Below are 26,365 nucleotides of genomic sequence, written 5' to 3' on the forward strand. Positions count from 1 at the left end.
GACCTCCATAGCAACATCCTGGAGCTACGAACAGGGTTCTGAGCCCTGAAGTCATTCCTTCCGTCATTGAAGGGCAAGGTGGTGAGGATCTTCACTGCCAACACCACTACAATGTTCTACATCAGGAATCAAGGGGGCACTTGGTTCCCAGCATTTCCCAAGTAAGCACAGGACTTGCCGTCGGCCAAGAGATGTTCCTCATTCCTCTTCACCTAGCGGGAGCTGCACTCCTGCCACGAGTGGGAACTCCGGCAGGACCAGGGGGCCTGCATCTTCGTCAAGTGGGGCAGGTCCCAGATCGATCTGTTTGGGATGGCGGCAAACTCCAAATGGCAGATGTTTGCCAGAAGATTACACCAACCAAGGAGTCATCAACACACTCGGACATTGCCAAAGCAGGATAATACTCATCTGCCTGGTCTGGCAGAGGCAGTATCCGGACCTTCTCACTCTGTCGACGCCCCCAATCAAGCTGCCGGTGGTTCCGGATCTTCTCACCAGAGAAGAAGGTGCAATTTTGCATCATGACCCAGGGCCGCTGAACCTGAAGGCTTGGCTCTTGCAGCCCTAAAGTTTGGTGGATACAAGTTGCCTGCGGACTACAGAGAGATCCGTTGCCTGCGGACTACAGATAGATCCTCGCCAAGGCCAGGGTGTCGTCGACATTGAAGTGCTACGGTCACAAATGGAAGCGTTTTGCTACGTGGTGCCGGTCACAAAAGATTACCACGCTGAGAGTCACGGCCCCACAGGTTCTCCCATACTTGCTCTCCTTGACCAAGGCTGGTCTGCCACGCGCTTCTATCAAGGTGCATCTGGTGGCTATCTCCCGCTACACCAGGTCTTCGGGAAGAACTTCACTCTGGTCTCACCGACTCATCAAGGAGTTCCTCAAAGGACTTTTTCGATCTTTCCCGCCGGTGAAGGCTCCTGCCCTGGTGTGGGAACTCAATGTGGCCCTGACAAGGATCATGGGGCCCCCCTTCAAGCTGTTGCATTAGGCCCTCCTCAAGTTCCTCTCCTGGAAAACTGATTTCCTTGTGGCCATCACCTCTGCAAGGAGGGTGGGTGAGATCCAGGCCCTATCCTGCAAGCAACCATACCTGACTTTCCAGAAATCGAGGATGGTGCTGCGAACGCACCCCTATTTCATGCCGGGTTCAGTCAGAATTCCACCTCAACGAGCCTTTGGTGTTACCTGTTTTTGTCCCGAAACCTTTGTCATTGGCTGAAAGGGCCTTGCACTCACTGGACGTGGCTCGTGCCTTGCAGTTCTACGTGACGCGCACAAAATATTTTCGGGCGACATCACAACTGTTCATGAGCTATGGTCCTGTGAACCATGGGAAGGCCTTGTCCAAGGCTTCCATTTCAAGGTGGCTCTTAGGCTGATCATGCATAGTCATTGGTTGGCGAACCGACCACTGCCCGGCCATCCGAGAGCTCACTCCACCAGAGCCATTGCTGCGACCACGGCATTCCTGTCTATTAGGCCCCTGCTGGACAACTGCAGGGCTGCTTCATGGAGGTCCACACACGCCTTCACGAGGTTCTACTGGGTCGACAGGGATTCCAGGGAGGAGTCCAGAGTCAGCCAAGCAGTGCTATGCAGCCTGTTTGCGTGAGGTGAGTCTGTTGCAGAGGTAATAGTTATTTACTTCTGTTGAGCCTTGCCACCTCTTGTGGTTGTGTAATGTTGTTCTGCTATGTATTCATTATTCCTGACCATGTGAATCCATGCCAGACCCCATGCTGGAGAAGGAACATGTTACTTACCTGTAACTATTGCTCTCCAGCATCAGTCTGGCATGGATTCACATGCGAACCCTCTGCGGCTCTTCTTGGTCATACTGCCACTTTACGTGCTTACCAAATATAAAGATGGCTGCCAGAGGAGGGGCTTAGCGAGAGGACTGTCATTGGATGGGGCAGTGTGACCCAGAGGACAGTGATTGGTTTAAAGGAGAAATACAGTTAGTGAAACTGTTTTTCATTTACCGACAATTCCCAGCCTGACGACGGGGAATATTCATGAGCATGTGCATCCATGCCGGACCCATGCTGGTGAACAATAGTTACAGGTAAGTAACTTGTTCCTTATCCCCTGCATGCAGCTTTGGTCCCTCGCCATATGCTACTGCCATCATTAACATGGAAAAGGGACGTATGTCCTTTTCTACGTTGCGTGTTGGCCATATTGCTTTCCTTTATAAAAAAAAGGAATTCAGGTTAGCGCTGTATGTGCGGGCCTGAATCCCTTAAAAAAATTGCTTAGCACACCAGAGGTCTACCATGTCTTAGGCTAGTACGTCATTACCTACAAAGCCAGTCCCAATAGCATTGATTGATGCTATATTGGTACCTGCGGGATATGGCCTAGTCCTGGCAGTCAATGAGGAGGCTCGGAGCAAGGGCATTACCATACGGTAATGGAGGCTGCCATCTTCCCCCGCAGGGTGCTCAGCTAAGTGGTTCCCTGCGCCCTGCGTCCCCAACCCTCTTTTACATAAATTTCCCCCCTACCACCACTCTGCCCCATTTACCTTGTGCTTACTTGTCCCTTGCTGGCACCGGGAACAGCAGTGTTCCCAGTGTGTCCCCCAGCTGTGCAAATGGCTGCCATGGAAAGGGAGAAGGGACTACATGTAGTCCTTCTCACTTTCCATGGCGGCTGTCTTGTTTATTTATTGTTCTGTCCAGTTGTAAAAAGCTGACACTTGGACCTGTAACTATGGGCATTGGGGCATTACCTTAAGCAGCAATACCCTTCTCCCCCTCAGCTCAGGACTTATTGCTTAATTAAAACATGGAAAGTTGGCAGTTCCATTGCAGCCAATAATGACTGTGCTGAGTCCGTTGTTTCAACATTCTAACATTTCTCCTTTGTATCTCCTAGTTCTAAACAGAACATTCTACCCTCGTTGGGTGGAATGTTTTAAAAGCAATAATGTGCCCCTCCCATTACTAAAATCAGCTCTTTGTCTAACGTGTTGGCCTATTTCATGGAGTCTTCGTTCCGTAGAAATAGGAGAACGCTTTATCCAATTTCTTATGTCAATTGTGCTAGGATATGCACTATTTGGCCACATTCATTTAAAAGGTTTCTGGTGTGAGGCGTGTCTGGTGAGGAGGGAAAAAGTGTTCACTTGGCGGCGAGTATTTGCACCCCACATACAGAAAGGTCACGAGCCGTCACTTGGCTTAACCATATAAAAATTAAAAGTATGAGAACCAAAACGAACAACCAGTTATTGTTAACACTGGCAATATAAGATGCTAGTCCGCTCTCTATGGTCACTCACCAGTCTATGGAATCCACTGGTTCCGTGGTTCCCCAAATACCACAATGGCATCCGTAGGAACTGTAATGGAGGTGTTGACACAAGGAAATGGAGGAGGTATCCAAATATCAGGGCAGCGTCCTCTCCTCCCTCCCCCCTGGGTAAGAGGGAGGTGTGCAGGCTAGCCCGGGAAGGTCGAGGGGCGGGAAGCCCGCCAATTGGGCAAGAATGCTTGCGAAAGGGGACAAAAGAAAGGGGCGGGCCAGGAGGCTTATAAACCGCCTTGTTGCTCGTGGAAGGAGGGCCAGTTTCATAAGGCACCAGACGGAGGTTGCCAAAAAGGGAAAGGCAGCTGGGGCAAAAGGCAGGGGGAGAGAGCAGGGGCGTGTTAACATCCGGCGGCCTTGCCTGCAGAGGTTCCAAGCTGTAGCAGCAGTGCACCCACCATGTATGCGGCCAGCTCGGCGGCAGGTGGCAGCAGAAGGACCTGCATCCTTGGAATAGGTTAAAGTTATGTTTATGCAGTGCTCTCATGCATGGAGAAATGGGGGAAATGGTCAAATGTTTTTGCCGAAATGTAAATGCATTTAACCAAGTGGGGAGGAATGCTGAGGCTGTGCATCAGCAAATGTGAGGTTCAGAGGATGGCTGGCTTGGGGAGGCTGTGAACCCCACGATCATGAGTCAAGCCACCTCAATGTCCAGGGAAGCCCCTCTTGGGGAGGGCAGTCAGCTGCAGCAGGCGATAGCAGCACCGGCAGGCAGCCAAGGGCAGGGTATTGTGTGTGGTAATGCCACACAGTACAGAAGGGCGATGCCGGGCTTTGCTCCAGTACGGGCAGCTGAGAATTCTTTAGTATGGCACATTCCTTTGGCTGACAAGGAGAGGATTTGGCAGAAGGAGTTTTTTTAGATCTTTTCCCTGCTAGATATGGAGCCTGTGGTGTTGGTCTTACGCAAATTGTCAGAAAAGGAGAGGGAGAAGGACAGCGAGAAGGCCAAGGTAGAGGAGAACATCCACAATTGTTGGCAGCTTTGAGGATGCTGGCATCCATCATGAGAGAAAAGTTCCCACAGCATGCGGGGGGCATTATTTGCATATGAGGAGTACATCCATACCGCATACCTGACCTATGGCGGCGATGCTTGGTTAAAGTATGACGGGTTTTAGACAAAAAATCCAGATTTAGCCTGCAATGTCTTGGGATGAGGTGGATGTCTGGGGTTTGAGAAAATGGTGCCAGCAAGGGAGACGGGGGACAAGGCGCAGGGTGAGAAGCCACATTATAAAAGGGAGAGATGGTCTTATGGGGACAGGAGGAGGGGGTCCTTTCTCGGGCGCTCCTCCTGGAATAGTCAACCCAGTTATCAGCAGTAATAGGACGAAATGTCTGTATAAAAATTACCAATCCCACCAAAAGACCTAAAACACACACCACGAAAAGTTCTAACTACCAAAAGTTTGAACTTTTCATGGTATGTGTTTAGGTGTTTTGGTGGGGTTGGTATGAACATTATTTTTTTTAAAAGGCTGCAGGGGGTGGGTGGTGTGTCCCCTGCAACACCCCACTCACTACAGTGACCAGGGGATGCGGGTGACACCCCTGAGCATTCCCAAAAGAACATTAAAAAAAAACAGGGGCTGCGGGGGTGTCCCCCGCAACACCCCGCTCACTATATTGCACAGTATAGTGAGTGGAGATTGCGGGGGAAACCCCTGCATGTTTGCATGGGAAATGTGCAAACATCTTGTTTGTGCATTTCCGATGCAAACATTTCCGTCACGGGAAATGCAGCCACAGTCATATCACATAGATCATATCAGCAGGGGGAGCAGGCAGTTATCAGCAGGGGGAGCAGGCAGTTTGCTGGAAGCTTGAGGAAGGGGTATTGCCCCTTTGGCAAAATCTGCAGATTTAAACACACAGGTGGCAAAGGTGCAGGGAACCACAGCACGTGTTCCGGGGAGGGGAAGCAGAGGGGTGGCGATAAACCCAAAGAGAAGGCTATGCTTAATTGAAACTCACATGCCCATGCCCGTACTCCTGCATAAATTGATTCCATTCTTGAATGCATTTTGCGCAGATGCTAAATTGCTTTTGGAAGGTTTCAGGTGGGGGTTTAGGATCGATTACAATGGGGCTGTGGGGAGCAGGGAAGCTGACAATTTAAAATCGGCAGTGAGAATGCCAGAGGTTGTGGCGCAGAAAATTGCGAAAGAGATCAAGCTGGTAGGGTGGCGGGCCCATTCACTTGCCCGCCATTGGAGAATTTTGTAGTGTCACCCCTGGGCTTGGTACCAAAGAGGGAGGAGGGGCAGTTTTGGATCATACAGCACCTTTCCTTCCCCAAATGTGTGTCTGTTAACAATGGCGTAGCCGAAGAGAGTTGCAGGGTTAACTTTTCCTTATTTGATGATGCTATAGAGCTAGTGAGGACCTTGGGAGAGGCACTTTGATGGGGGAAGACCGACATTGAGTCTGCCTTCAGGATACTGCCAATTCACGAGGAAAGATACCATTTGCTGGGTTTGAAAGTAAAAGACTCTTACTTCTAGGACAGGTGCTTACCGATGGGTTGCGCTATTTCGTGCGCTTATTTTGAAAAGTTTAGTACCTTTCTGGAGTATGCATTGAAGCAGTGGTCCCAGGGCGGGTTGGTAATGCATTTCCTCGACGATTTCTTGTTCATTGGGAAAGAAGGGACAGATGAATGTGGGGTGCTCATGAACAGGTTCCGGGCATTGATGGAGGAGATGGGGGTCCCTTTGGCGAATGGGAAGACAGTGGGTCCACTCACGAGACTTACATTCCTGGGAATAGAGATAGACTCAGTGGAAGGGAAGCCAAGACTGCCAAAGGACAAAGTGGTGAAGCTTAAAGAAACAATCAGAGATTTGAGGCAACCTTGAGGAAGCTGCAATCATTGGCGGGAAATTTGAACTTTGTGGGTAAGGTGATCATGGCAGGGAAAGTGTTCACCAGGAGCATTGCACTCAAGACCGTAGGGCTGCAAAACGCTTCCCAGCACGAGTGGCTGGGGGAGGAGGTGAAAGAGGATCTTAAAATGTGGGATGGTTTCCTGGATGATTTCAATAGGGTACTACTGTGGCAGGAGCAGTGAGCCACTAGCGAGAAACTCAAGGTTTTCCACAGATTTGGGGCCATTCTGGGTAGCGACTGGTGCGGGCAGACCTGGCCGGAAGCACCGCATCAGGAGGGAATTACCCTGCTGAAGCTGTTTCCTATAATGTCTGCTTTCAAGCTTTGGGGAAAGTCATTAGCGAATAGGAGGGTGGTTCTGTGGTCATAACCTGGCAGTGGTCCAAATTATTAATCAAGGGACATCCAGCAATGTGAGGGTACTGAGAGAGCTGACCACAAGCTTGCTCAAATTAAACGCTGAGGTAAGAGCACGACATATTCCAGGAGTATGTGGCAGCTGACTCTCTCTCTCTCAATTGCAGCGGGAGACATTTCAGGGGAACTGCCCAGAGGCAAGCAAGAGGATGACCCCATTCAAGGTGCAGTGGTCGGGTATGATTGGGGTAATCTGAGCTCCCTAATCCACACTGCCCTGGCCCCCGAACAGCGAGGAGGTACAGGGGGTGCTGGAAGCAATTCCTGTCCTTTCAAGAAGAAATTTTGACGGAAGGGCAAAGGGAAGCACCAGTACGTGCCTTTTTCGGTTGGGGATGGCAGTCTGGGAAAACCGGATCCTGGATGTCTTATAATTTGGCCGCAATAGCTCATTACTACAAACTTGGGGGGGTGGGGGGAAACCCGATCCTACCAAGGAGCATTACATCGCAATGGCAATGAAGGGTTGGGCAAAGTAAACAGAGAGAAAGCCTGACGCAAGGCGGCCCATTGATATTGTGAAATTACACGGTTTAATTGAAATCCTGCGTACTGTTTGCCGTAGTGAGGGGAGAGGGTTTTGTTCATGGCAGCCTTTTCATTGGCCTTCTTTGGAGCCTTCAGAGTAAACGAGCTGGTTCCTGAGAATAAAGAGGGACAGGACTATGGGTTATTAAGGTTGGAGGATGTGCAATTAGCAAAGGAGCTGGTGTACATGTATTTAAGAAAATCCAAGACCAATCAGAAGGGAAAGGGGAGGACAGTCGCCCTTTATAGCACCGAGGGGGGCATAGTGTGTCCACTAGCAGGGCTGATGAATTACCTACAGGAGAGGCAACAGGCGGGGCGGGGTCCCCCTATTCTTGCACAGGGATGGGTCTGCCCTGAGCAGGTTCCAGTTCAGGAGCATGATGGATATGGCTTTGAAAGGGATGGCAGCTAGAGGAGTAGTGTTTGGTACACACTCCTTTAGAATAGGGGCGGCTACCTCAGTGGCCGAACTGGGCATGGGGCCTGAGGCAATCATGAGAAATGAGGGTTGGAAGTCGGGTTGTTTCAGGAGATACATAAGGCCGGCCAAAATGTAGTATTAATTACCACCTTCTCATCTCCCTCCAATTAACAGCAGCTCGAAGGAGGAGACCATCCGTTTGGGTAGTGGGGCATTCTTTTGCGACTAGGGCCGGGGGCCAGCTGGACGGTGGAAAGAGAGAGGATGACCACAAGCGAGTACGGAATCTGGTGGCATGGGGTGCCCGGGATGAGATGGGCACAGTTGCAGGGGTACATTGAAAAATTATTGGGCAAGCAGTACAGGCCCGACGTATTGATTGTCCATCTAGGCGGCAATGACCTGACTAGCTTGGGTAGTGGATCATCTGGTCCGATATCATTCTGAGACAGGAATGGAGGAGAGCAGAAAGCCATTCTGCAGTGGAGAAATCAAGGAAAAAATTAAACGTGGCAATGGCTACGTTCTGCAGGGGCAGAGGTTTCCCGCAGGTCAGGCACGGTCTGATCAATTTAAAATCCCTGGAATACTATGTGAAGGACGGAGTGCATTTGTCATCAGCAGGCATGGATCTGTTCTTTAGGAATTTATGCATGAAACTGCTGGAATTATAAGAGAAACAAAGGGGGGAGCCAAGGTGGCCGTGGACCCACCTTTGGTGTGGCAGTGTTTTTGCGACCAGTGGCAAGATACTGACTAACGAGCCGTGGAAAAGTGGGAAGGGTTTTTGCTCTTCTCGAGACCAGCACCCTTTGGTGGCCTAAGCGGCAAGGGTGCTATAGGTATTGATGAGGGCTTGGCTTCCCCTGACAAAACGGAACTCCTCCAACCCAGGAACACCTGCAATGGCAGGCAGGGCTCAGACAAGAATGGTTGGGGGAGCTTTGGCCTACAGTGGACTTGGTCAGGAAAGGGGGAAACAAGGGTTGGACATGGATCAGTCGGCTGGTCGCCGCACCTCAAAGTTTGGATTGCAGTGTTTTGAATTTGGTAGTTATAAACAATGTTGTGAAAATAAATCTGCAACCTTTTATGCCAACAAAGAAGGAATGTTTCATTCTGCACCTGTTTTCTTGGTGGGGTATCAAAGGGGGCGAATGGAATGAGCCAGCGTGTTGGTACAAATATGGACCAGTAAGGGGGAGGTGTGCAGGCAAGTTCGGGAAGCCCACCAAACTGGCAAAAATGCCTGCGAAAGCGGACAAAAGAAAGGGACGGCCCAGGAGGGTTATAAACTGCCTTGTTTTGGCCTCCAGGGACATCGCAGCAGAAGGACACCACTTGTGAAAGGAGGACCAGGTTCGTTTTCTTTTCCTCCCACCCACCCTGCTTATAGGACAACGGAATTGCAAGGCCTGGCCGTTGCTGTCACAGAACGGCGAGGCGATGTTTTTGCGACCAGTGGCAAGATACAGGCTACTAACGAGCTTTGGAAAAGCGGGAAAGGTTTTCGCTCTTCTCGCGACCAGCGCCCCTTGGTGGCCTAAGCGGCAAGGGCGCTGGAGGTATCGATGAGGGCTTGGCTTCTGCTGACAAAACGTCACTTCCACAGCACAGGAACAACTGCAATGGCAGGCGCGGCTCAGACAAGAATGGTTGGGGGAGCTTTGGCCTACAGTGGACTTGGTTGGGAAAGGGGGAAACAAGGTTTGGACACGGATCAGTCAGCTGGTCACCGCACCTTCAGAACTATTTTCACAAAGTTGGGTTTGCAGTGTTTTGAATTTGGTAGTTATAAACAATGTTGTGAAAATAAATCTGCAACCTTTTATGCCAACAAAGAAAGAATGTCTCATTCTGTACGTGTTTCCGATGTGGGGTATCAAAGGGGGTGCATGGAATGAGCAAGCATATTGGTACAAATATGGACAAATGCCAAGGTTATGAGGGACAGCGAACTTCTCAGTAACCTTTTCAATCATGACACCAAAGTTTAAAAGATCACTGTAGGCCATAAGGAGAAAAGACAAGAATAGAAAAGAAAACGGAAGCAACAGGAGACTGGGCTGGAAATGCATGAGTAAATATAGGGAATTTATGCCTGCATGTAGAATGAGGAACTAACACTTGATGGAGAAAGAAGGGTTTTGAGAGAAAGAGAGATCAGGGTGCTATGTTTATAAGGGGACTGGGAATGTGACACACCTGGCCTGAACAAATAGGGGACTGCTGGGCAAGAGTGAAGAACCAAAGGGAAAAAGAGGGGTCTAAAGAGAGGGAATACCGAAGCCTGAATAGAGGAGAGGCATATACAAATGTAGAGCTTTGGCTGGTCAAAGGGGAGCTCATGACTGGTATAGGAGGGCCCTGTAAATGGAAAGTTCTCGTCAGGGTGTAGAGGTGGGGGTATGCACAGGAAGAGCTCAGGCCTGGTGAATGTAAATGGGGCTGGTGAAGCGAGAACGCATACCTGACTTATGAGAGCTCTGTAAAATGGGAATCTCAGATCAACATAGAGAGATAGGTGCATGCACAGGACGAGCTCAGCACTCAAAGAAAGAGGTCTCTGCAGAGAGAACATTCGGGTCTGCATGGGGAAAGAGATAGGATTCTGCAGAGACTTAGTTCAGGTCTAGGCTCAGAGAGATGGTTCTACAAAGGGAGAGCAGTGGGGAGCTAATGCCTAAATGGAGAGAGTGACTGTAGATGGAGATTTCAGGATTGGCTGGATAGAAAGGTTTAAGTAAAAAGAAAGTTTATGCGTGTATTGGCGGATTTCTGTAAAAAGACATTTCTGCCCTGGATCGAGGGAAACAGATGGGCCGCACGCCAGGGGTAGCACTCATACCATAATGCAGCGAGAAATCTACAAAGGGCGAACTGAGGCCTGGGTGGATTGAGTCTAGTCTGCATAGAAGAGAATGGTCAACATAGACGAGAAGGATACCCCAGAGGGAAGCACAGCCCTGAATGGGCGGCGAGTGGTCTAGAGAGGGAGCACTCGGGCATGGGTGTTGGAGAGCTTGCACATTGACTTAACCCCTTAATGGCTGGGCTACTATGCATGTCTATGCAAATAGGATGAGCATATCTGTCCTCGGCAAAGTGGAAAAAGGGACAAGAACCAAGGCCAGGGTGTAAATGGGTAGGCATACAATGGGGTCATACCTGAAGGGATGAAGAGCAGGAATCTGTCCATGGGCAAAGGAATGCTGCAGGAGAGTTCATGGTTGCATGGAGAATGGTCTGAAGAGGGAGAATGGTATGTCTCCTTAAAACATTAGTCTTTTTGTCCTGAGCTGTTCGTCTAACTGTGTCCTTTCCTTCGCGGCAAGATGCCTCAGGGCAAACGTGCGCATTACAAATTTGGTAACATAACATAATTATAATTGTTCTCGTATAACGCGTTTAAGTGCAAGACTGGGATTCGAACCTGTGTTGCACAGCCGAATGCCACAAGGCCTAGTAAGACCACAACTGTTAGTACTGTGTTGCCACTGTTATTATTTCCCAAGTTCCTTTACCATTTAGCCCGGTGGCACTTTGAAATACAATTCTGTTGTATAAAGCGCCTTACAAATGCTCAAAAAAATAAAAATATGCGTTGTCTTGCTTCCAAGACAAACAAGTTGCCCCTGAGCTATGCTCCCGCCCTATGGATGCAGAAAAGAAAGGTCTGCACAAGGGAAGCCCAGGCCTCAAAGGCGGTAGAGGGATATACAAAGGCAGTGTTCCGAACTGGATTGCAAGGAGAGCTCTGGCTGGCTTTAAGAAAGGCTCTAGAAGGGGAGATTAGGTGTTCATTGTGAGGGGTTAAAACAGATGATGATCTCCGCTCTGGATTAGAGCTAATAAGGGATCTTCTCTGAGAGCACTGAGGCCTGTATAGATGTGAAGTGTTTGCTGAGGGAGAGCTCAGGCCTGAATTGAATGGAGAGTGCTCTATACAGGAATGGCACATGGCTGGGTGGACATTGGGTCTGCAGAGGTGCAGTTCAGGTATGTTTGGAGGGAGATTAACCTATAGAGCAACCATTCAGGCCTGATTAAGTGACAGAGGGTTTGTTAATTTAGAGCTCAGGTCTGTATGAAGAAAGAGAGCTCTACAGCAAGAGACAGTTCAGGTTCAGATGGAGACCGTTCTGCAAGAAGGAACTCTCAAGCATGGATGGTGGGGCATTTGCAGAGGGAGCCCTTAGACCTGACCTGGATGGCGAAGATCTTCAGGGGCATAGCTATAGTCTGCATGATATGGCTTCGTCTAAGCAAATGTTATCATTCTTTGTGCTGAAAGAGTGTGACATGGCATACCTGCAACTGGGAACTGTGCTAAACCTTTCTTTGCACCAGTAGGCCCCTTTCTAAATCTAGATAGCTCTTTCTTGTGTTTAGCTTCTTTTTTCTCTTTTTGTTTTCTTCTGTTTTCCATTTCTTATCTTACTTAAGTCAGTTTATCTGTTAAGAAGCAAGTTGGTAATGAGAATTGTACTGTACATAGTTTTAGGTTGTTGCTAAAAAAAATTGGTGTTTCAATTTTAATGCAAATAAATAAATAAAAGATAGTGCTTTCTGGCTCTGTTCTCTCCTTATTGCAACTGTTGGTCATTTGAAAGCCTGCAGGTTGAAAGGCGATAGAGGAGCACCTGGAGCTACTGCAGGACTTCAAATCTACCATCCCGCCTCCAGTGGCAAGGACAATTTTGGAAGGGCAAGAATTATTTGTATGGTACTCGTCCTTGCTGATGAGTATGGGGATGGTTGAAACATTTAAAATGTGCTGCAAACATAATTAAAATGCATGGCTGAGCTTTGTGTGGCAGCATTGCACAAAATATGGAGTGTGTTTATGGTGATTTTCACCATTTTACAGAAAGAACTGGTAAATATGTTGTCACCTGCCACCATGGGGCGAGTGCATTTCTCTTACCTTGAGGATGTAACCAAAGGAACTTTCCCTGCAGGCCTTGTGGGCTGTTAAAATATTTTGAGGCCTGTTTTGTTTATCCTAATAATGAAACAGACACAAAGTGAGAACCTATGTGAATAGTATCATTGAGTACAGCAGTGGTGACCCATGTTAGAGATTGCAGCTTCTGAACGCAAGTAGCTCTTCACTCCATTTTGAGAGTATGAGGTGGAAGATCGATCAAGGCATGAACATGGTGAATTCACTGTGACCTAGTTATTGGAAGGCTAGAGGGCTGGATATGCCAATGCCATGCTTAAAAGTCATTGGGCCTCATTACGAGTTTGGAGCTACAAATCAGGCATTACCGGCATGCCGGTATGAAGGTGTCCGGGTAGCCTTGATGCCGCAAACTATGGCTGATTATTAGTCCTCGTGCACGCGCTTACCGGCATGCAGGTAACAGGTGTACCGGCATGCCAGTAAGGACCCACAAACCCCCTGATAGTAGCATTATGAAATGCGCTGATACCTCCTCCTCCATCGTCATCCCCTAAATAACGGTACCGCTTATAACATAAGCGTTAATACCGGGTCTGTAATTACCGGAACCGGAAGTAACGTCATTGCGCAGGAACGGGAAATGCTCCGGCGGCCATCTTCAAACACACAATCCATTGCAATCCCCTGCAGACAGGACCTGTACAGCCTATATTCCAAACAAATCTTGAAGAAGATGTCGAAGGCAACCAAGAAAGCCACAGCTCGCCTGCGCAAACCGAGATTCAGAGACCAGGAGCTAAACATGTTAAGCGATACCCTAGTGGAGCAGGCCGACGTCGTCTTCTTTGCTGACCTGAGGTGTCCAGCACAGCTAAGGAAGAAACAGATATGGGAGGAGGTAACACAAAAGATCAGTGCGGTTGGCGACAGTGCACGCACCGTCAGGGACTGAAAAAAGCAGTGGGACGGCCAGCGAGTACAGAACATTCTGTCGGCCAATCACAGCCAGGGGCTGGCAACAGACGGCGGGGCACACTCCCCCATTAAGTTGGCATGGTTGGAAGAGACGTGCAGCTCCACTATTGATATGGAGGGCATCGAAGGAGTAGGCGGAACGGAGCATGGAGTCCCATCATTGGCTGATGAAGGTGAATGACCCTTTGCATGCAACACAAGTCCCCACAAACACCTGACATCCACATGACAATGTAGTCCTACAAATGTGAATCTGATGAGAGCTAGTAGATGGCTTATCATACACACATTCACACATCCCTGTCTAGATGCTGGCCCCCACCACTGTCACATCAAATTGCATGCTGCATGCCGCTACTATGCCTAATACTCACCCGATACACAGAATAACAGCACATGTCACTCAGCACGCAAGCCACAACACACCTGTAGGCCATACAGCAGACACCATGCCCAACATGTCAACGGCTGAGGGATGCCAATACCACCCCCCCAAATCTTGCATGCACCCTGTCCGCCACAACAACAAGCATGCAACAAACCACATGGCACAAACTGCACAAACACCAATGCAAGCATGATGCAAGTATTCCCATCACTGATGGCCTGCCTCTCTCTGTCCCCCAGAGGCGCAGATGCAGATTGCGACGGGCATCATGCTGGTGCACAGCCCAGGACACCAGCCAAAACGCCCAGTGGTCGGGACGATGGCACCAGTCCATCCACATCCAGGGGCACAAGGCTGATTCAAGTGCCACACAAGGCACACACCAGTGTTCAACCAGCTGCACCGCCCCAACACATGACAAGCAAACACCTGCCCCTGCAGCCCAGGAGACACACGTCTCACAGGACGAGGCCACAACTCTGGAGAACGAGCTTGACGGCTCACAGTCGGCAGCCAATAGCTCTGTTGGGGAGGCAGCTGCATGTGCACCACATAGTGGGGATGAGGACGAGAGCCATGAAGAGGCCATCCATGAAGGGAGCTTCTTGTCTGGGGACGTTCTACGTATGCCCAGCCCGCAGGACACCCCACAGGTCACCCCACAGGGCACCCCTTAGCACGAGCCTAAAGGCGAGGGCAGATATCCTGAGTGGCCTACATCAAAGGACAGCCCTGCATTGGCCACATCAACAGCAGCAAATGAACGTCTGTCAAGGATGGAGGGCCGGCAACAGGAGATACACGGACTCGTCAAGCAATATGTTGCCGATGGTGAGGCAACATGCCGTGCAATGAGGGACAACACTGTGGCCATCATAAGGTCCGTTAACAGGAATTCCAGGCGGGTCCATGAGGGCTTTGCCACCGTGGCCCAGATCCTATCGAGAATGGCAAACACCATGGAGCAGCGGCATCCGCGCCACAGCCATCTACTTCGTCATCTGCCACGCCTGCCAGCGCCACGCAGACCAGCCCTGTGCGCAGGTCCCTGCGCAGCATGCAGCGCAGTGATATAAAACCCACACCTCCAAAGAGGGGCCGCCAGTAGCAGGGGAACCATGCACGCATTCACTGGCAGTGCATCTGGACACATGTTGTGCACTTGATGTGCGGGGGTTTGGGGTGAAAGGGTGTGTGGGGGTGTTGGGGGGAGGGGGTGTGTGGTGGATGTTGGGGGAGGGGGGAGACGATGCATGGAAGGTGGAGGGTATATACATGTTGTGAATTCAATCTGCACAATACACCTGTTGTGTTAGAAAAATCCCATGACTGGACATTGCTTATTCAGCGTGTGTCAATTTATTGAATGACAGTGTACAGTGCAAATTCATCCCTAAACCCAGTGCCAATATTCACCCTGTCACAGTGCCCAGGGTCCCACATCCATGTCACCCTCTGCATAACATTGCTTTAGAATGTATGGTTTATCAATGATTGGCGCACAGCACGTCCCTCATGTGCATCGCTGCGTGGCCGATGTGCAACATCTTCTTCTCCTTCCTCATCTTCATCTTCACCTGGTGGTGGCTGCTCCATGTCAGGTGGCAGAGGAGCGTTCCGCCAGATGCACATGTTGTGCAGCATGGCACATACCATGATGATCTTGCCCACCTTCTCAGGACCGTAAATGAGTGTGCCACCCAATCTGCTGAGGCAGCGAAACTGTGCCTTCAGCAGGCCAAATGTCTGCTCTATGACCACACAAGTGTGGGTATGGGCATGATTGTAGTCCTCTGCCTGTTCTGCGGATTCCTGACAGGGATGAGGAGCCAAGGCTTCAGGGGATAGCCAGCATCACCTGCATGGGAGCACAATAAGATATGTGTAAGGGTATTCCTTCTGTTCCATTTGTGCTCAGCCTGTACATCGTTCATGCTCTTATGCAGTATATTGTGAATGGCAGCTATTGACTTGACATCTGCGCTACTATCTGCCCTGTACACAACTTGGCACTCCATGTTTCTGGTCTTGGGTGATGTAACACGATTTAGGAGGCTTTACATTGAAATCACCAACTACCCAGATGGAGTGACAAGGTCACATGTGAGGGTTGTGTGGCAGGGGATGAGACTAAATGCATGTTAGGCAATGTTTGATGCATTTGACTAATGCACTACGTGACGCAGCTTGTATAGTCTATCATGCTTATGGATAATTGTTGACGCCATGCACGTATCCCTCGACGTCTTCACCCCAGTCACAATGGCATAATATGAATGTTGATAGGTTCCCCCAATGTAGGGATGTGTTCTTAGGATGTTGCAGGGTATCGACTTGCATGCTGGTACTCATGTGCTGTGGGTTATTCCCCCACCATTCGCACCCATGTAGGTGATGCTCAGTACTTAATGGTTCCAATTTGTGGCATCCTTGTCACGTGTGTTTTCCATTTGTATTCATCTGCACATGTTGCCATGGTGTTATGCAGTGTTGCTGTTGGGTAGGGGCAGTGACAGGGGATTTCCCTGAGGGGATATCATACTGCGCACTCATGATGCATGACCTGCGAGGGGCTTCGATGCAGTCATGTGTATTCAGCTCTGTTACTGCATGATGGTGCTTTGTGGTGCTGTGGGTACGGGCAGGTGATGTCCAGTGGACAGATTCAGGGGTGTGCGCTGATTGTGAGTCTGACTTTACCACATTGGTGTGCGGACCAAATATGTCGGCCTCCATTTTTTGTGTCATGCATCATATTTGTATCATTATGGGCACATTGTTTGCCAGCATGGACTGTGTCCAGACACCCCATTGGAGACATTCCCATGGCCCAGTGGGCAGACAGGTTGCATATGCATGTCTGTCCCCCCACAATACACTCCCATGGCCCAGTGGGCAGACAGGTTGCATATGGATGTCCCCCCCACCCCACGATACACTCCCATGGCCCAGAGGGATGATTCACCCAGCAGCCAGGCACGTCGTGCAGCATCTCGTTCCATAGAGCCGGGTAGAGAGGAGTTCCGCAGCACCGTTGCATCATGCGTGGATCCTGGGTATCTGGCACAGCAATGTGTTATCATCTTGCTGGCGTCACACACCATCTGCACATCGATGAAGTGATATAGCTTCCGATTGCGGTACACCACCTCCACGGCATGCAGGACTACCAACTCCACGTGGGTGCAGTCGAGGGCACCAATGACATTGGGCATGCCTGCCCGTGCATGAAATGCTATTTTAGTGTCATTCACCTCCTGTTCTCTCCCTGGAAGGGATATGTGGGCCCTTGCGGGCTTTAGGAGTGCATCCAGCACTTGGTTTAGGACACCATAGAAACATGGTTGCGAGATGCCATGCAGCTGCCCCACTGTGTGCTGGTAGGTGCCTGTGGCCAGGAAGTGGAGCACAGACACCACCTTCAGCAAAGGGGGGATGGCGGTGCGGATGTTGATCAGGCTGACCAAGTCTTCATGTATTAGATCCATGGTGGTGATGGTGTCCCTGTCCAGGCGGTACAGGGTGTGGATCTGTGCTGGGGTTAAGTTAAATGGACTGGCCCTTATGTGAGGGATTGGTGGCTGCCTGCGGGGAACCACTGCCTGCACTGGTGGGATTTGCTGGGGCGGTCTCACCCTCCTTCTCCTCCTGCGTCTCCTCTGTAATACCTGCTGTACTGCCTGCTCAAGGAGTAGCAGTGCAGGCATGTCCTCCAGCTCCAGTATCGCAATTGCAAGTGGAATCATTTTGGTCTTGGAAGGGGCGTGGTGTGTTGGTGTGCTCCTTTTGTGCAGGGCCAGGCTCCATTGCCCCCACCTGTGTTGATTGTGTGCACCTGTGGCAGTTGGGAACACAGCAGTTTGCTGTTTACGGGTGATCCGCAATGCCAGTATTGCCGGCATTATGGTGGCCCTTCTTACCGGCATCTGGATGCTGGTATGGGCATGACCATGCGACTCGTAATGTCCTCTTCCTTGCGGCATGCCGGTGTTACTGGCATGGCGCCCGCGCTCTCGCGCGCATGCCGGCATGGTTGTGCATGGCCACAGCGGGTCCCTGTCGATGCCGGTAGTACCGGCATCTAGGGTCCTAATACGACGGTCTGGTAATGGATGCCGGTATTGCCTGACCGGTACCGTTATTACTGGAGCGCCAACCTTGTAATGAGGCCCATTGAGTTTGAACACGGGCTGGATTCCATTTCTGTCTCTGTGATTACAGTGAAGTGCTGCTGGTTTTCCCAGCATTCATTTTGCACAGAACATTCTGCCCACTGCCCCACAAGGCACAATGCTGTTTTGTCTTGGCTATCCTTACCAGGCGTATCAGGCTCTGCAACATCAGGAATTAATCGCCTATTCATGGATTCCAAAAGGAGAAGCGTGATGGCAGTCAGATCGGTTGAACTCTGTGTGCCCAGACGCAGCATCAGGCTTCCTGTAAAGACTACATTGTGATGGTTCTGGCACTCACCTGTTCAACAGCAGTGGTACATACATCCATTTATGTGATGGCCTTTGCAATCTCCCTTATCCCCATCATAACCATACTTCTATGAACCTTAAACTAAACTAAAGCAGGCTGTGAATGGGCTAACAGGAGACGGCTGCGTTATGCACTCTATATGAGTGCCTGAGTTCTTTTTTTGGATCATTGTCTGGGCGACGAAGAACAGACCCCACCTAGTCATACCTGTGGGATTGTAGTACCTCCTCAGGGAATGAGAATAAGGAGTGTACTCCCCAATTTTCCTGCTGTAATGGAAAGATTAAAAAACCATCCAAGTACACATACACATGATTACATTGAGCAGTCAATCACTCTCAAAGCAAACCTTTATAATGATGAATACATCTATAATGCCGCATTGTGCGGTAATAGCTATGTAATGAATAACACTTTCATACCGTGGCGGGGATGGCGGATGTGGAATCGCTGGCGGTTCTGTCCGCCGTAGCATTTCACTCCTCGTCTTCCGCGTACCGCTCTAGTCGTTGTACGCGATCGTGACCCGGAGGTATAAATCACTTCACTTCCGGGTCGCATACGCGTTGCAACGTTTCCAGGTTCCCTCCTGTGTTGCTGGCGCTCCCGTTACTGGCGATATTCCTGCCTTTCTGCCTTTCGTTTCGCTGTTCCACGCAGCTGTGTTCCACCCTTGTTTCTCTGCCTTGCGCTTTGCCTCGTCCTTGTCTAGCCTTCCTTTCTCCTTTTCCCCTTTCTTTTTTGCCTCTTCTTACATCTTCCTTTACCCCTTTTTCTTTTTCCCCTTCCTTTCCAGTTTGTCCTTCTTTCCTATCCCTTTTACCCTATTTGGATCCTCCTGCCAGACCTGTGCCTGCCTACCGGACTGCCTGTGTTCTATCCCTTGTACCTATTTGGAACTCCCGTCTACCAGACCCGAGCCTGCTTACCGGACTGCCTGTGTTTAATCCCTTGTACCTATTTGGAACTTCCGTCTACCAGACCCGTGCCTGTTTACCGGACAGGATTGCTCTTCCATCAGCGAACTTACCTTCTTCGATCATCCACCTGAAATACTACTTCTAGGGGTTTTTTGTGCCTTCTGGCTTTTTTCCCCCCTGTGAGGCGCTCTGGGCAGGATAACCCCCGTTGCCCCTATCTTAGTGGCACGGTGGCATCCTATCGAGGGCGTCCTTATCTTCACAAGAAAAAAGAGAAGCCTCCACGACATAAGGACGGAAAGATCAAGCAGAAAGAGGAAGGTGAGGAGTTGGGGGAAGGGGGAGAATCCGCCATTTCATCAGAAGAAGAAGATATAACCGACATTACTGACAGTTTGCAACGCCAACAAGAAACTGAGATGGCAACCCCCCAGCAAGTACAGGAACTTATAGCTGCCGTCCAAAACCTTAAAGACAACCAACGCAGCATTGCAGTTAAGAATGAATGAACGGGAGCGACCCTCTGCAGACCTACCTTCGCTCCCTTTGGTTTCAGGCAAATTTGATGGATCGCCGAAACGAGTCAAGGAGTTCTTAGATGCCTGTAATCTCCATTTTTCCTTCCGTCCGCAGACCTTCACATCAGATCATGCCAAGGTAGGATTAATGATTACCCACATGACGGGTAATGCCCTGGCGTGGGCCACCCCTTTGGTTAACCAACCAGATCCTGTGCTACAGAACTATAATGATTTCAAAACCCTGCTGCAGCAAACGTTTCTACGCACAGAAAGCACCTTTCTGGCCTCTGAGGACCTCTTAGACATCCGTCAGGGAAACACAGATCTTCTCTCCTACATCACTACATTCGAGCAGATAGCCGCCGAAGCTGGCTGGCAGGAACAGGCCCAATATGCCATTTTCCGTCGAGGGTTGAGAGAGGATCTCAAGGACGAACTGGCACGTATCGACCGTCCACCCTCCTTTTCGGATCTCATCACGGCCGCTCTTCGGATTGATTTCCGGCTCTCGGAACGACGGTCAGAAAGAAAAAAGAACAAACTCTACAGTCTCCCTCCCCTAGAAGCCCAGTTGCCTTCTTCTCTACCACCTTCACATCAAGGCAAAGAGGAACCGATGCAGATCGGTACTGCTCGTGCACCACTCACCCCGGAAGAACAGAAGAGACGAAGGGATGGCAACATGTGTATGTTTTGTGGAGCCTCTAGCCATCTGTTACGGAACTGTCCTCACGTCCCTCCGAGGCGTTCGGGAAACGAGCGCCCTCGGTGAGTGTTGGGACGCACTCCCGAGGGGCCATTCCTAGTCCTTACACAACTCTGTCGATAGCATCTTCTGGTATACCAGAGGATTCTAGGTTGATGGTTCTGTCAGTCACTCTTACTGTGGGCAGGACCGTGGTCCCAACTCAGGCTTTACTCGACTGTGGTGCAGCCGGCAACTTCATAGATACCTTGTGGGCTAAACAAAAGGGCATAAATCGTCTGGCCAAACAGGAGGATCAGAAGGTCGAAGGAGTGGATGGTGAGCCTTTGATTTCCGGCATGATCACACACACCACTGAAGAATTACACCTAAGTATCCAGCATCATACCGAAAAGATCTCGTTTGACATCATCTGAGCAGCCCATTTCCCTATCATACTAGGGATAAACTGGCTCCGAAAGCACAATCCTCACATTGACTGGGCAAAGAACGTACTCCGTTTTCAGTCCACCTTTTGTAGATCAGAATGTCTACCTGAACCAAAGTTTGAGACTGTACAGACTATCAGTGTTTACGACTCCAGACTCATACATTGTCTTCCGCATCATCTACAAGAATACGCAGAGGTAGTGACAGAAAAGACGCCTAGCGACCTTCCTCCCCACCGACCGGAAGACTGCTGTCTGGATCTTGTTCCTGGTGCACTAGTACCTTTCTGTAGGATGTTCCCTTTATCTTTCAGAGAAAGACACTTCCTCCGGGAATATCTGGATAACAATCTGGCCAACGGGCTTATAAGACCTTCAAAGTCACCGCTGGAGCTTCACTGTTGTTCATCCCAAAGAAGGACACACAAGAGCTGAGACCCTGTATTGACTACAGGGGTCTAAACAAGGTGACCATTAAGGACAGGTATCCCATGCCTCTTATCACCGAAATCATCCAAGCTGTTCATGGCGCCACAATCTTCACAAAATTGGATCTCAGGAATGCCTATCATCTTCTCCGGATCCAAAAAGGGGATGAATGGAAGACAGCTTTCAGGACCCCCTATGGGTTGTACGAATACCAAGTGATGCCCTTTGGGCTCGTCAATGCCCCTTCAGTGTTCCAACGTTTTATGGACCGGCTTTTCTCAGACCTGCTGTGTCAGACTACGATTGTCTATCTCGATGACATACTGGTGTATTCAAGAACTCCGGAGGAACATGTAGTCCATGTCAAAGAGGTCTTCCAGAGACTAAGAGAAAACCACCTCTCAGTCAAATTAGACAAGTGTGTCTTTTCTGCAACCTCCATCCCCTATCTGGGTTTCATATTATCCAGTCGGGGTGTCGCCATGGATCCCCGCAAAGTATCTGCCATTTTGGAATGGCCTTCACCTAAATCCATCAAGGATGTACAAAGATTCCGAGGTCTGGCAAACTTTTACCGGAAATTCATATCCAACTTTTCCCACTGGATTGTACCTATTACCACTTTACTCAAGAAAAGCTCCAATCCATTTTCCTGGTCCAGCGAAGCTGAGGATAGTTTCCACAATCTCAAGGAAGCCTTCTGTACCGCCCCCATCCTTCAGCAGCCAGATCAAGACCGGCCTTTCATTGTCGAGACAGATGCTTCTTCATCAGCTATGGGGGCAGTTCTTTTGCAGGAACATCAAGGAGTGGAACATCCAGTCTCCTATTTTTCCAAGACTCTCAACGACAGCCAAAGGAACTACTCAGTCATAGAGCGCGAATTATTGGCCATGAAGTCAGCCTGTTTGGAGTGGCGTCACCTCCTACAAGGAGGTAAACATCCATTCTCCATCAGAACCGATCACAAGAATCTACAAGTCCTGCGACAGTTCGAGTGCTACAACACACGGCAAGCACGTTGGGCTCACTTCTTTGCCCAGTTCGATTTCGACATTACCTACATCCCAGGGCAACAGAATTTGGTCGCAGACGCTCTGTCTTGCAGAGGAGACTATGTGACAGAATCCGACAGGACACATTATCTGATGTTCCCTTTGCCAAGGCGAATAGGAGTACTGTCCACTTTCTTGAGGCAAGTGAAAGAAGCTTCAAAAGGGGGTTTTGAATCTGAGAGACACCCACAAGACATCGTCTACGACGTCAAGGAAGGACTCTACTTTGTGGAAGGCAAATTATATCTACCCACTCCAGAATTTCGGAGATTGGCGTTAAAATGGTGGCTCGACTCCAAGTTGGCAGGTCATCGAGGTACCAAGGGCACGTTGGATTATCTGCAGAGGCACTTTTATTGGCCGGAGATGCGATGAGACGTGGCCTGTTATGTACAATCCTGCGTGACCTGCCTTCGCAGCAAGAGTTCCCGTCTTAGACCTTTGGGGCTTTTGGAACCTAATCCTGTTCCCGACGGTCCTTGGGAAGTTGTTTCTACCGATTTCATCGTGGACTTGCCTCCTTCTCAAGGGTTCACATGCATTATGGTGGTGATCGATTTCTTCACTAAAATGGCTCACTTCTCCCCGTTACCAGGTGTACCGACAGCAGTAGCTATGGCCGAAACATTCATCAAGGATGTCTTTTGTCTCCACGGGATGCCAAAGAAGATCATCTCAGATCGAGGTAGCCAATACACCTCTCGTTTCTGGAAGAATCTCTGCAGCCGTTTGGGTATAGAGAGAGCTCTAACATCCGTGTTCCACCCTCAGTCCAACGGACAGACGGAACGTCTGAAGGCCACCTTAGAGCAGTACCTACGATGTTACGTGAACCTTCAACAGGATAACTGGGTTTCTCTACTACCCCTGGCTGAGTTCTCCTACAATAACTCCTTTCATACTACTCTCGGTTTCACCCCTTTTTTCTGCAGCTATGGCTACCATCCCCGGTCTATACTGCCGGTCTCTAATGTCTCCACCACTTTACCCACAGTTGATTCCACTCTCGCCTTGTTGAGAGACGTTCACCTGCAGGCTAAACACAACCTTAGCGAAGCACAAATGAGATACAAGGGCCAGGCCGACAAACTTCGTAAAACAGTACCTGATTGGGGGGTGGGTTCTCAGGTCATGTTGTCCACAAGATACCTACCACGATGGGCACACCCTTCCAAACTCTCCCCTAAATTTCTGGGTCCATACGAAATCACCCAAGCCATCAATCCGGTAGCTTTTCGTCTAAAACTACCCAAGAGCCTTCAGAGGGTTCACCCGGTGTTTCATGCCTCACAACTTAAACCATTCCATGCAGACATTTGGTCCCGTAAAAAGAAGAAAACCCCCTTGCCTGCCACTTCGACCCAGGAGGAATTTGAAGTAGCCCAAATCTGTGACTCCCGATACCGCCGGGGACGGCTGGAATTCCTGATACGGTGGAAGGGGTATCACTGGTCAGAAAACTCTTGGGAACCGGCCTCTCATGTACATGCCCCACTTTTGGTCCGCAGGTTTTATCGCTCTCATCCGAGTAAACCGGGGGGAGGCCTCCCTAGGAGGGGGCATACTGTCATACCGCGGCGGGGATGGCGGATGTGGAATCGCTGGCGGTTCTGTCCGCCGTAGCATTTCACTCGTCTTCCGCGTACCGCTCTAGTCGTTGTACGCGATCGTGACCCGGAGGTATAAATCACTTCACTTCCGGGTTGCATACGCGTTGCAACGTTTCCGAGTTCCCTCCTGTGTTGCTGCCGCTCCCGTTACTGGTGATATTCCTGCCTTTCTGCCTTTCGTTTCGCTGTTCCACGCAGCTGTGTTCCACCCTTGTTTCTCTGCCTTGCGCTTTGCCTCGTCCTTGTCTAGCCTTCCTTTCTCCTTTTTCCCCTTTCTTTTTTGCCTCTTCTTACCTCTTCCTTTACCCCTTTTTCTTTTTCCCCTTCCTTTCCAGTTTGTCCTTCTTTCCTATCCCTTTTACCCTATTTGGGTCCTCCTGCCAGACCTGTGCCTGCCTACCGGACTGCGTGTGTTCTATCCCTTGTACCTATTTGGAACTCCCGTCTACCAGACCCGTGCCTGCTTACCGGACTGCCTGTGTTTAATCCCTTGTACCTATTTGGAACTTCCGTCTACCAGACCCGTGCCTGTTTACCGGACTGCCTGTGTTCAATCCCTTGTACCTATTTTGGAACCTCTGCTTGCCCGACCTGTGCCTGCTTATCGAATTGCTCTTCCATCAGCGAACTTACCTTCTTCGATCATCCACCTGAAATACTACTTCTAGGGGTTTTTTGTGCCTTCCGGCTTTTTTCCCCCTGTGAGGCGCTCTCGGCAGGATAACCCCCGTTGCCCCTATCTTAGTGGCACGGTGGCATCCTATCGAGGGCGTCCTTATCTTCACAAGAAAAAAAGAGAAGCCTCCACGACATAAGGACGGAAAGATCAAGCAGAAAGAGGAAGATGAGGAGTTGGGGGAAGTGGCAGAATCCGCCATTTCATCAGAAGAAGAAGATATAACCGACATTACTGACAAACACGCACATTTTAAATAGGATGAAGTTCTTAAACAGCCACCTAGCACCAAATGCGCAATAAATACCTCGACGGAATATAAACAAAAAAGCAGTTCTTGAATATTTAGTAACGTTCAGTTGCAACTCTAAATACAAATATTTAAATGCGAGTGGATGCAAGAACCGTGTGCCCTCAATATATAGCCCACAACATCAGACTCGAATTATATTTCTCTGCACTTAGAGCACTTTGCTGGTTGACTTGCTTACTATCCTATGTGAATCAGTTCCAGCACTAGGACCACTTTTACAATACTAGCCACTGGTGTTTGATGTAAAACTCACTTTGCAATGTGTTAAAGAACCCTCCCTTAAGAGTCAATTGTAGTTATAAGGCAACTGCACACTACCAAAAAAACATAATATTGAAAACATGTAAAATTGGAACAAAAAAAGAAACCTTAGGCTGCTCCAAAATTTTAAGAAAATGGGGGGAAAAAATACATTTGCACGCTTACGTGTATGGACGGATCCACGACATTTGACTGCATAAGATGTTTTGTCCCATTTTACTGTTACATTATTTTATGGTGGATCAGCCTCCCATACCCTCTCTTCACCATTTTACTGTTCCCCGTTCCCCAACTCCTATATTACTACCGCCATCCCGCAAGCAGTCCCAATCACACGACACTAACATGGGGTAAAATGTCCCACTGCAAATGCTGCGTGTCAACTGCGGCCAGGTGGGGAGATACCATCTGGACTGCAACACCTGCTCCTGGAATCTGAATTCTGAATGCAAGTGCCTGCTGGATGCTGGCGTAGGCTGGCAATGAAGGCTGCAGCAGAATTTTCAGATGATTCTCATTTCTTGGTGGTGTGATGCTGCTCTGATGTTGTTGTTTGCTCATAGAGACTTTCTTCCACTGGTGAATCTTCTTGCTGAGGCAGAACAAGTTCCAGCTGGTGCTGCAGGGCTTCACAGAGGACAGATGCAATAGGGCTGCTGCCTTCTCTCACAATTCTGGGGGACAAAAACTGTGTCAGTCCAGAAAAAGTAGGCGCCCCTCAATCATGAGGCAATGTACTTTGTTGGCCGAAGACCAGCCGCCTCATGTGTTTAGTATTAGAAATATATAGCCATAAGCTTCACTGAAGTGCAGCCATTTTGAAGTGACTGAAAACGCCATTTTGTTTTCTAACGTTTGCCTTTTGCTTTCTGTTAAAACTGCTTTGCTGAAAACTTATTCTGCTCCACTAGTACATTATTGTTCATGTAAAGTGCAAGGCCGCGAGAGACTTGTTGAAACATAACGCAGCAACCCAGACAGAAATGCCTGTTCTCCTCCCTCACAAGTCCTTGGAAGTAAGCATTTAGGCATTCTAATCAGTACAAATGTGGCAGCTAGTCTCGTTAATACAGTAGAAATGTTAGAAGTGAACATTA

The sequence above is a fragment of the Ambystoma mexicanum genome, chromosome 8 (genome assembly GCF_040938575.1).
Source record: "Ambystoma mexicanum isolate Mex_15411 chromosome 8, UKY_AmexF1_1, whole genome shotgun sequence".
NCBI classification, from domain to species: domain Eukaryota; kingdom Metazoa; phylum Chordata; class Amphibia; order Caudata; family Ambystomatidae; genus Ambystoma; species Ambystoma mexicanum.